Consider the following 12622-nt stretch of genomic DNA (forward strand, 5'->3'; position numbering starts at 1 on the left):
CTGGTAACTTCACACATCATTGAAATAAACTCCCTTAGGAGTTTGGCTTGGCTTTTCAGCAGTGTGAAATCTGTTTTCACTTTCTAAACAAAATATTACAACAAAAATAGAAGTAGAGGCAGAAAAAGGTGAGGTTTGCGAGTTCAGAGCTATACATTTGACTCAGAAGACTGTACTCAATGGGTTTGCTAAAAATATATTCATTAAATCGATTTAGCATTTTTATTATTTTTGAAGTGTTTATCTACAAAGCAAAATATTTCAAGACTGTTTCAAATTTACCTTTTGAGCTAACTTTAAAGGAGTAGAAAACAATACTCAATAAATTGCTTTCCAATAATAAAATGAGTTTACTGATGTTTACCAGATGCCTGTCTCTGACTAAATTCAAAGGAATCCAATATAATCATAGATTCTAGTACTTGTGGTCCAGAATCCCTTATCAGCACTCCTAGGGTTGTGTTACCCTTCTTGATACTCCTCAGAGTGCTCCTGTCTGTGCCACATGAAACAACAGCAGTGGGTAATAGTGAGTGCCCTGTACAAGTCTTGGTCATCCCTCAGCGACATCCCTGATATGAGCCACCAGTAAGCAGCACACCTCTCTAAGTAGAGTGGCTCAGGTCTCCAGATGGGTGTTTCCACACCTCTTCTCTTTCTAGTGTGAGGGGCCCAAAACAGCACACAGGGTTCCAGGTGCAACCTCACCCAGTGCCCAGCACAGGGGGACGGTCACTGCCCTGCTCCTGCTGGCCACACCATTGCTGATCCAGGCCAGGATCCCGCCGGCCTTCTTGGCCACCTGGGCACTGCTGGCTCATGTTCAGCTGCTGTCACCAGCACCCCAGGCCCTTTTCTGCCTGACAGTTTTCCAGGCCATGCCCCCAGCCTGTAGCACTGCCTGGGTTGCTGTGACCCAGGTGGACTTGGCCATGTTGAACCTCATAAAAATGGCCTCAGTCCATCAATCCAGCCTGTCCAGATTCTTCTGCAGAGCCTTTCTGTCCTCCAGCAGATCAACACTCCTGCCCAACTTGGTGTCAATTGCAAACTGATTGAGGGTGCACTTGATCCCCTTGTCCAGATCCTTGGTACACATATTAAATAGGATTGGCTCCAGTACTGAGCAAAATAATTCTATCTCATTTAGCCTCCATTTGACAGACAGCCATTTCACTGGATTGAGTTAGACTGAGATAGGCATTATCTTACATAATGAACATATTTTCAGTTATTACTGAAGCTGCTAAGGTCCAAATAATAGCTTTAAATGACTGAGAAGGAACTTTAGCCTACAATGACTCACTGCTCCAGCTGTCTAGCTGAGGACCTTCGCATCCTGTCCATGTGTAAATCAGGGGGAAGCAGACACTGCTTGCTCTTTCCCAACTGTCTGCCTCTGCACTGTATTCATTACTGTGATGTTTAAAATCATGTAAAATTCACTGTAATTCCCTGCATATTGTGTAGCCTTATCAATGGATTCCTTTCCTTCTCTTCCCCTTCCTTTTCCACCTTCCCCCAAGCTTTGCTAGTCCTGACATCTCATCAGGATTTCAGCATATGAACAGCATACTACAGGCCACCGCTTTGCAGAGCTGATGATGCAGCCTTCATGTAGGCAGTGGTTGTTTATCCCAAGCGGGCTCAGTGCATGGCTGGGTTTAGGTTTGGGCAAGACAAAGCCTGTGAGTGCCTCAGGAGTTAGTTTCACAGTGTATTCCCTGCTGGATTTTTTTAGTTCTTTCATATGCAGAGGTCAATACTTTTGTAGAGATTATCCTTTTAAATCAATGTCAGCTGACTTAAACTCAGATCAGCTTACACAAAGTCTGATGGTATTTGAAGCTGCAGGAGGAATGTGTGTAAGCAGGGAATTTCATGCTGAAAGTTGGCCATTAGTGTAGATCCAGGCTCTGTTAAAGCATTTTGCAGCTTCTTTAGTGTCTACATATGACATGACAGTGGATTTACAACACGCTGTGACAGCCCCTCCAGCAGGACAGTGCCATTAATCTTCAAGCAGACTACTGAGATCAGCACTGATTTCATGTTCAGATCCCCAAATCCAGAATCCTGTGCCCAGCAGGACTGTGACGGAATAAGCTTTTTCCAGAGCCACCGGCCTTGATCTCAGCCTGGACTCCCCTACTTCATATTTAATCATAATACTTTTCACAGCTCTTCTGCAGGCTGTGATGTGGTGAATGAAGACATAGTCAAGCATTTAAGCACATGATTAACCTCAAGTGCTTGAAGGGAATTGCTGACTTCAGGAGAGCTGCTTGTATACTTGGAGTTAAAATGCACTCAGGTGCTTCTCACTTCAGTTAATTATCATTAAATACCTGCAACACAGCAACGTGGAGATGACACAACCACAGGTGTACTGCAGAAAACATCTCCTGGAGCAGTAATACAAAATCTTGGCTTTAGGTGCCTTTAGAGTATATATTTCAACACTGAGAGGATATTTGACTATTATAGAAAACCGTGATGGACTCAACATGCAAAACAGGAATATGCTTAACCTGCTTCCAAGATGTGCCTGCTTCCCACAGAATAACTGTAAAATAAATAAACTAATGAAATTAAACAGATGCTGGTAGTTAATTACAGAGTATTGACAATTTTATAAGGGAAGGGGCCAGTCATGAAAATTAAAATAAAATAAAATAAAATAAAATAAAATAAAATAAAATAAAATAAAATAAAATAAAATAAAATAAAATAAAATAAAATAAAATAAAATAAAATAAATGCTGGGTCTGATTTGTGTTTTTTTTCCTGTGGTGTATGGGCAGGAACCCATGCTGGGGTTCTGCCCGCAGTGCTGAGGACACTCTCGCAGGCCCCCCTGCCGTTCGCGGGGAGGGGGATGCGGAGGATGCGGGGGCTCGGGCCAGCGGCTCCCGCGGGGCAGCAGCGGCCCCTGCCGGCCCCGACTCTCGCCCTCGTTCTGGGGTCACAAACATTTCTTTGTCAGTAGAAACCCCCAGGTAGGCCGGGACTGTGCCAAGGTCCGGCCCTTCCTTCCCCCAGTAATGCCGCGGGTGTTGGCAGCGGTGCTTTTATGTGCATTTGCTTCATTTATTCTCCTTGAAAAATACCAAGAAAGAGCAAATTTGGCTGATGGTTCCCTCACCAGTCTGCTGACAACCATGATTTCCAGGACGGGTTAAATTATGCAGGGAGAGGCAGGAAGGGAGGCTGAGAGGAGATGTGAAATGCGAGACACTTTCCGTGATTTGCATTTTAGTTTCTTGTATTGATTACTGCAAGAGTCAGGGGGTGAAAAAAAAAAAAAAAGAGAAAGAAAAAAGCAGTTGGCAGGTCTCCGACTCCAAATATTTCCAAAATTATTATACATGTTATTTAATCGAGGTTAAAGTAACCTCCTTTCGCCAATCTTAATGAAAACATAGGGTGTGTGTTAACTAAAAATCACTTCAGCATAGCGAATTGAGATACATTGGAATTCAGGGCAAGCAGTTGTCAGTGTGTGGGTTCCAGGTGCCATCTACTGGGCATATCCTATGCTGGAAAGCGACTGAGTTCTCATTGGAATGTTTTTAAGGTTTAATTTAAAAACACACAAACAAAGTTCTTTGTAGACACTAAGAGAGAAAGGTGTTTCGGTATTAGTACAGCATGGTAGAACACAAGCGTGATTAACGTCAGGAAAACCCCTCCCAAGCACCTAAAAACCATAGGTCACCTTGAAAAAGGATATATTGTACAAAAAAGCCAAATAATTATTTGGGACTATAAAAAAGATACAAACAGAAAACGTCAACACCACCCTACCCCTCCTGCCCCCCCAAGCCCAAAAGTACAAACCAAAAGAAGCCTAAAGGAAACACGAATGCATCACAGCTTTGGGCCACAGCATGAGCCATGCAAGGCAAGTGCACTGCAGTCAGAAGGGCTTTCTGTCCACGTCAGGTTTTGGGCTGGAGTCAGTCTGGCAGTCCTACCTAGTTTTTCTGAGTAAGCATCCTTCACAATTGATGACTTGTAGTCTCTTTTTCAAAGACTTTGTCTCAGCACTGCACCAGAACTAGAAGAGATCAACCCCCTAAATAGAGACCCTGCCTGGGGAGCTCACAGCCTGAAATCAAGGAAGCAGGTCCCTTTAGGACGTGTTAGCAGAACAGGTTCTTTTGGGGTCCTGGACTAATAAAACCTCAGATTATTCTGCAAATTAAGCAGTCTCTTGCGAGCTACAGTTCTGGCTTTCAGGCCCCTTCTAAGTTTCTTTGATAAGCTCCAAAGCAAAGCTACCATGCAGCTTAAATTAATCTTCCATTGCATCAGATTAAGAGTACACATATGGTAATTTCATCTATCCTTCCCCTTCTCCATCCCTCCCTCCCACACACACATCTCCCAAGGCTGTAGATATACAGACAAACAATCAGACTTTTTTTTTGTTGGTTTCTTTGCAGTGTTGTTTCATTTTAATAGGACCAGTGGGAATTGGCCTACTTAATGAGAAAAGCTTTGAAACTTTTTGTTTAAATAAATCTTATTCTAAACTGTGAAGAATAGGTAGAACTGGGGAAAAAAAATTACAAACTCTCTTAAATCTGAGCAAAAAGGTTAACCGAAATGGCATACTAATGCAAGGTACTAACCATTTCATTTGAGTAAATTTAAGTGTGTGATTTCTAATATGGATATATGTATAATTTACAAAAAGTTGTTATTAATTTATAGTTTAATACAGAATTATTTTGTAATATGAGACAGGGATTTCTCAATTTTGAAAATATTAATATATTCACAATTTTGAAAAATGCTCCTATCAGTCTTTAACTTCAGAGGGTAATTTCAACTAACCCATTTCTATGACATGTTTTGTACCAAAAAAATTGCACTTTTTTAATAAACCAGTTTCTCAAATAGTTACTAAATGACTACAGCTTTTTAGCAACTAGTGATTTTTCATCAGATCAGAATAAAAGCAAACCCAGCAAGAAAGCAATTTCCTGAGACCATACTGGATAAATCCAGAAATCTATCTGTGTCCCAAAATACAATCAGTGTTACATAATCTACAATCACCAGAAAAAGCACCTGTCAGCTAATGAGGAAGGGTTATCATTACATTATTCCATAGTAACAGCTCTTTCTCCTTTCCTCAAAAATCACTTTTAAAACCTGCTTTAAATGCCTATTTGAAAAGACTGCTATCATAAAATATAAATCCCCATGCTAAAAAATCTCTTAAGATTCTTTCTCTAGAGCCTCATTCTAACAAGAAAGCAGTAAAACTGCATACTTTATGAAAGATAAAAATACTTTACTTTGGCAATTAAGAAAAGGGCTTGTTCTGGGTCAGTTATTCTGTTTCTGTTGACACAGCAGAGGCAGCATAAGCAAAGATCTGCCAGATGCTTCTGAACCACTGTCATAGGAGAGGAGAACACGTTCCCAAATTTTGAAGTTCACTAGAGTCTGGCCCCAGTCCATAGGTCAGGTGTTTACTGCAAGCACACCTATCTATTTTGCAACTTTGCTTTCAAGTCAGGCAGCATCGTCCTCTACCCTTGACCACCCTTAATCTTAGATAAAGGTACAGGAGAACCATTGCATATTCCTCCTTACCATTCTCCATGATTTCTTCTCTGTTTCCTCCTTCACTTCTTCCCTTTGCACCCTGGTTTAGGTGTGAGCAAGTGAGCCCTGTGAGCCTTGCACCCAGAGCCGGCTGGAAAACCTGCAGCACACAGCAATCTTACTGTGCTGTATTTCTACAAAATATCCATCATTCCTGCTCCCACCTCCACCACTGGTCATCACCATCCTTCTGGAGGGCGCTCCACAGAATTTTGCTGCTTGCTGAAATATATCTTTGGACTTCAACAGTGTTGTCAATTTTGACTAAGCAAAATACCCTAGGGGGTCTAAAGGAGGGCAGAAACTACAGCAAATTTAGAGTGCAAATCTCTCCAGCTGCAGAGCACTTCTCAGCACTAATCATTTAATCATGCTCCGGTGTAGAAAGTGGTCACCCTGAGTTTGCCTGAATGCATATGTGAACAAAACTTGGTTTTGCCTAATTTTTTTTTAATAAGCACAGTAGTGGTCTCCAGTCTGTATTAAGTTTTTAGGTGCTTCTCTTGACTTCTTTTACTTTTTTCAGCTTCCCAGCTAAAATGCTGAGATAACTGCCCATGGCCCTACTTGCCTGGCATTGTCAGAGGAAGAAGGGAATGATTTAATAACTTAAGGCTACAGATATGTTTTCAGCCAAAACAACAATCAAATTCCAAAGTTCTCTGAGATTTGATTCATGCTGTTTACAAAACTGTGGTTCTGTGACCTCCACTTGTCATTGCAATCATAAATAACTGGCTGTCTCCCTCTGTCCTTTTTTTGTTTACCATTATCCACCCTCTGTGTCCTTCATCCTTAATCATATGTTCAAAGGAACAGAAACCATCTTTTCACAATAATCAACAGTGCAGGACTATGTCTGAGCTGATAGGTTCTTCTCTAACACAAGTAATGACTACTCAGAACAGCAACAGTGAGTGGAAACTGAAACACACACACCCCTCCTGTGCCTCCCCTGCGAGCAGCTAACATCAGGCCACTGTGGTTTGAGCTGTACAAGGTACGTGGGCAAAAGAGAGACACGGCAGTCGTACAATTGCATTCTAGTGTTCTGCTCTGCACTCTTCTGTTTTCAAACAATATTAAGCAGTTTGCAAATGTGATGCTTTGAATTTAACATGCCACTTTAACCACCATTTTACCAACTTCAAGTGTGGGGTACTTATTTAAAAAATGAATACTGTAAGAAAAGCGTCATCTCAAAATACGTTATGCTCTATTACCGAAGGAGGCACCTTATGTGAAGGCAAAAATCCCTGTCATTGTATATTATTACATCCAAATGTAAGAAATTCCAAAGTGTTTGCTATAACCAATCACAGAAAGCTCAAGTAAATTTTTCATTGTGATCAGTTTTGCTCACAGTTGGTTATATAACCAATATATTGGTAGGATAGAGAGATTTCAGACAGAAATAAGTTGTTTAAACCTTTTATTGGAATATATAAAGAATAATAATAATTTTTTTTAATAAGCCAAATTACACAAAAGTCAAGAGGGGGAGGGGGACGCAAAAGCCTTATAAGAAATGAAAATTACAGTCAGCACTAGTTTTAAAGTTAAGCTACTGGCAAACATTCATATCTAATAAAAGCAACTTTACCAACACTCCCCACCAAGAACTTTCTTTCCCTCCCCCAGTATCCCCATGTGCTTAAAAAGTAGCCACAACTATTCCTAAGCATGTTGTATAGCTAAAATATAAGACACCTCTAGATCTGAATGGGAAAGTATGTCACATATGCTTAGATAACATCAGAAATAAAAAAGTCATGGGAAAGGAACTGAGAAACTACATTAGCCTAAGAAATCTAAGATAAAAATCTAGCCCAGACCTCAAAGGGCACAGGTCGTTGAGGTCTTTCACATGACCAAATTATTTCATCATTCGCAGTGTTCAGGGGCAATTCAGTCTGGGACTGCTTACTTAGTAAATGGCTTTCTTTCTTTCAGGCCCATTTCACCTTGCTGAAAATGCTGCTATTCTGGACTAAATACTGCTTGAATGTGTGGGGAAAGGTGGTAGAGGTTTGAATATTTCTGATCTATATAATCTCAAAGGAAGTGGATGACCTCAGCAGCTGAGATCCTGTGCTCTATCTACTTGTCTGTGGTTTTGATAATTTCTAGGCAGAATTTCAAGACAGGACGTTTGTGTAACACTCTTTCATTTGGCTTACCAGAGACCACATCCCCGCCTCAGTACAATGTAAGCTGAACTCAAAGGCTGTTTCTGGAGAACAAGCACAGAGTAGAGGGGATGGTAAACTTTAAATACAGAGTTAGGGTGAGGAAAAACCCCACTGCACCACCTGGTGTCTGCAAAGACCATACCTATGCTAAGGACATTAGATGAACATAGCTTGCTAAGAAAACAAGAAATTACTGTACTTACAAAGGACTTGTGCTTAGGAGCACGTTTGATTACTTACCAGGTACCATCATTTGCATCTTTCTTGTCTACCGTTTGCTTTTGGGTACTTTTGATACATAATACATGTTGTAAATACTGTTATTTTGTATATATAATACTGTTATTTTGTATATATAATACTGGTATTTTGTATATATAATTCCAATTATGCTGAAAGAGTCATGGATTTTAACAATGAAAAATAAGCCCTCTAAATTCAGTATTGCTGTGCAACAGGCCAGTGGTAAGCAGATACAAAAGAATTTCAGAGAAGGCTGGGAGAATACTGAACCAGAGCAGATGTGCAAATTTCACAATAATAAGAAAAAAATAAAGAATTTCAGAGATGAATATGTAAAGTGAAAATCCATCTATTTTAGTTATTTTAACAATGAAAGATCTCTCCATGTTACCTCCATTTTTCATATGGTTGAAACAAGTAAATCTACAATTAAAATTACATTTTTAAATATATATCTATTTCGAAGAACAGCCACGGAAACCTGCTTTCTCTTTTTCTCTTGTATACCTTTTCACACGTTTTTTTTCCTGTGTTGATCTTTCTGAAGATCTTTCTTCTGAATCTGTGTGGCTGAAGTCAGCTGAACTTCTGTTGTTGGCTCCACAGGAGCAGGTTAAGACTCTAAACTCTCTCTGTCTGCAATTGTCCTGATACCTGTACCTCTTCTTTTTGCCAATGATCTGAATAGAAAAAATATCTACACATGAAAGGCGCTTTACTCAAACAGTAAATCTGAGAGAACCACCATCAACCCTGGGACAAAACAGTCCTTTATTCTGACTTTGCTGTTATGCAAATAATTTAACAGATTTCTAAACTTTACAGATACATTATGTAAACTGCACCTCCCTACAAGCAGGGTTCCGTCACCTTCATTCCCTCAATTAAGTTAGAAATGTACACAGTAAGAAATGTAGGGATGTCAGTTTGTTTGTGTATACTTTGGTATCCTGTTTGCAGTACATGCAGTTTGGGTAAACCAGGTAGGTGTTCTCTTCATTATAGTTTAAATACTTACTTTTTATATCTATAATGCAATGCAAACACCAAGGAAGGCTTTTAATAGTCATTCATCAAGCCAGGCCAAAAACGAAGGCTAAGTTAAAGCTGACAGGCTTTTGCATGTCCAGAGGCTCTGGTATATAGCATGGTAAGAAGTTAGTGCACATGCATTAACAAGGAGATTAATGCTTTTGCCACTACAGTTCCTTCTAAGAGTCTCTTATTTCTGCTGCCACAGATCGAATATATTCAAGTACCTAAGCACAGTTCTGTGGGTGGAACTCCATCAACTCTTGGCAATTTTAACAGCCCAGCTATTCCGGTCACACATCATGACTCATCACATTCCTCCTGGCAAAAGACCCTACTCCAGCTAGGGAAATGCTGCCAAGAGCTTGTGTTTAACTTGTGACCAAGAGAAAAGAAACCACACAAAAGTTTAAGTAAATTTAAGTAAATTCTCCAGGAAATATTAAAATGAAGGTGAAAAACTCTGAAAGTAGGATGAAATACCCCTCCCCTCAATGTACAAAACTACTGAGCTTCATTACACAGTTCTTGGAGATGCTAGTAAGTTATGCCTTGGTTTGCTCTGGCTCAAAATTCAGCACATCAACATGGTTGAGTTATAGCAAGCATTATCTAAACATTGAGATCATTCAAACAATCTCTCCAGGATTTTGTAGGAATGCCTCACCCTTATACCAGCACCAGATAAACATCAAATCCTATTTATTCCCCAGTCTCTTACTTCAACACAGAAGGATGTAATTCATACTCTATGTGACTTTGAAAGACCAAGGTATTTCTGAAATCTTGAGGCAGGGAAAATAGAATAAACTGAGTTTTACTAGAGTGAAACTGATCAAAGGAGAGGTGATCTTCAAATAGTAATAATGAACCTTAACTACATGCAGCCTTGTACCCTCCTACCATTAGACTGTATATACTTCAGGCACTGAAGATAAAAGATTTTACCTTACATATACAAAGGGCAAGGTAAACTACACATTTTATCAAATATTATATAAATAGCAACTATTTAAATAGCAGGGAAGAGAGTTCCCAAAGGCACTGCTGACCACATCATGCAAGTCATCTAGTAATCATGATCCAGCCTACAAGACACACAAAGAAAACTTTTGTATATGAAACATCATTTCAGAATCTCACAAGACCAGAAAGCTCTCAGTGTTTCAAAAAGAGATTAAATGTTAACTCCATTGGTCTCTTTTGTCTGAAATTCACTCTTTCTATGAAATTCAACACCACACAAAGAGCCAGAATCAGGATTAAGGATCTCATAAACCCCATTTAATTCCTTAAAAAGGCTTCTGTGCTGAAATGAATTCCAGTCTCTGAGAAAAGTTGCACTATTCACAAAAGCATGAGGGATGGGGGTGCTTTAGAACTACTATGAAAACTGTGCTCCAGGAAACTTTTTAAACTTTTTTTGGAAACACACTTTTTCTAAATGGAGATGTATGTTCTTTAAAATAGGCATTGAAAATCAAATCTTAAAATGTTTTCACTTAGAAAATTGTAATTATTAAAGTCAATTTCTCTGTTGCTACTGACTACAGAGTGATAACAAAAAATGACAAGAATCGGGTCAAAGTCAGCCAGCATCTAAAAGGGCTTTTGGGGAGGCTTACCATTTGCAGGGTTTCTCCCTAAAATTAGGGAAATGGTCTTTCATTGACAAGGAATAGGAGGCAGAGAAATGCAAGATAGTGAGTCCCCTGTAATATGCTCTTCATGTACCCTACAGGAAGCTGAGTTCAAGGAAGACAGAGAGAAATATTAAAAGAATTTAAAAAATAAAAAGAAGACAACCTTACATTCAATTTCTACACTTTGGGTGCAGTCTTACTTGGGGACCTCCCTATGAGTGCTAGCAGCTCTTTCTGGTGATGAAACTGTTATTGTGTGGTTGATTTATGTCTCTATTTAATGCATGACATAAATGGACTGGACAGGAATGGGGAGTCCCTGGTGATGTGAGCTGGTGACCAGTAAAAAGTCCTTTCTAAGGAACTGCGATGCTGAAAATTTATTTCAAAAGCATTAAAGCTCATTGTCAAGGGTGCCACTACCTAAACACCTTGTCAAACTCAGAGGTGGCTTACCACTTCTACTCTGCTGTTGAGTAGAGCTCAACACACTGTTGAGCTATTGCAATCTGTCAAACAGCAACTTTGGTGCCTGTGCCAGTCCCAGCCAGACTGAACCTCTACATAAGTTTAAAAGTCAAAAAGAGCTTTTTAAGATGTTTTATTTGTTTTGTTTTGTTTTTTTTCTTTTTTCCAGTTGGGGTAAATTCCAACACTACTATTTGGGCATGAGCCAGCCTAATGCTCAGTGTGCCTGGGAGGCACAGGGTGTTTGCAAATGCTGTACTGCTGCAGGAAACAGTCCCTGGGAACCGCGGGCTCTGAGCTTCCCATTGCTTACCTTAGGGACAGGAGAATACCCCAAGCAGGAAGGGTCTGTTTTGTGGGAGGAATGTTCATATAACCCTGGACATCACAGAAGAGCTAAAGCTCCAGAGAAACTGCAATGTGAACACAGCAACAGCCACACAACTAACAGACCAGCTGGGAAGCAGCAGAGCAAATACTCGGAGGCTAAAGCAGCCAGCGACAGAAGGGGTTCCTGGGGACTGCCACTTAAAATAAAGATTTCAATATAACAATTTCTCTATTATCTAAAATCATAGGGGACTGGAATCTCTCGGTAAAATATAAAATTCTGTACTAGGGAGATGCTGCTGCCATCACATGGCAGAGTAACTGCATAAAGTCAGGAAAAATGCTATGGTACACAAGAAAATCAACTGTGTTTATTTTCTATGAGACAAATGAGTTTGCTTAATGTGTACAGAACATATTAAGATACTTAGAGAGGAGTTTTGATGAAAATTTGTCTGTTTGGAAAACTTCTGACTTTCGACTGAGTTCTGCTACTAAAGTCGAACATGACCCCATGCTGTCAATTCCCCTGGGACTGGGGCTCACCTGAAAAATCATCAGGATATAAGTATTGTGAATAGTAAAAACTTCTCATGGTCCTTCAGACCTTCAGTATTCATAACTGAAACTCTTCATGTCATTGAAGTAGGAAAAAAAATGTATTTACTAGATAATTTCTTTAGTTACATACAATATTTTCATTGTAATTACGTTATTTCTGACCGCTGTACTACAGGAGTAAAACCACCAAGATTCCTTTATGCCTTTTGTCACAAGGTGGCGGCGTTGGAAGCAAGAAATATGATGGAGACCAGGGACAGAGCAGCACCCTAAAATGCTGACTTTCACCACACTTTGGAGAAAATAATAAATCATGGGTAAACTCTGATCCGTATATTTATGTGAAAATCCATATACTGGCTTTAAATCTAAAGCAATTAAAGGAAATGTCAGCCTAGGACTACAAATCCCCTAATGCAATACAATCCTTGAATTATAACCATTAGAATACTTTCAATATAAACATTTTGGTGGCAATTCAACACACCTGTACACACCTTTCACCATATCAAATTCATTATGTAAATAAGA

This window comes from Fringilla coelebs (assembly GCF_963513975.1).
Source record: "Fringilla coelebs genome assembly, chromosome: 2".
NCBI lineage: Eukaryota > Metazoa > Chordata > Aves > Passeriformes > Fringillidae > Fringilla > Fringilla coelebs.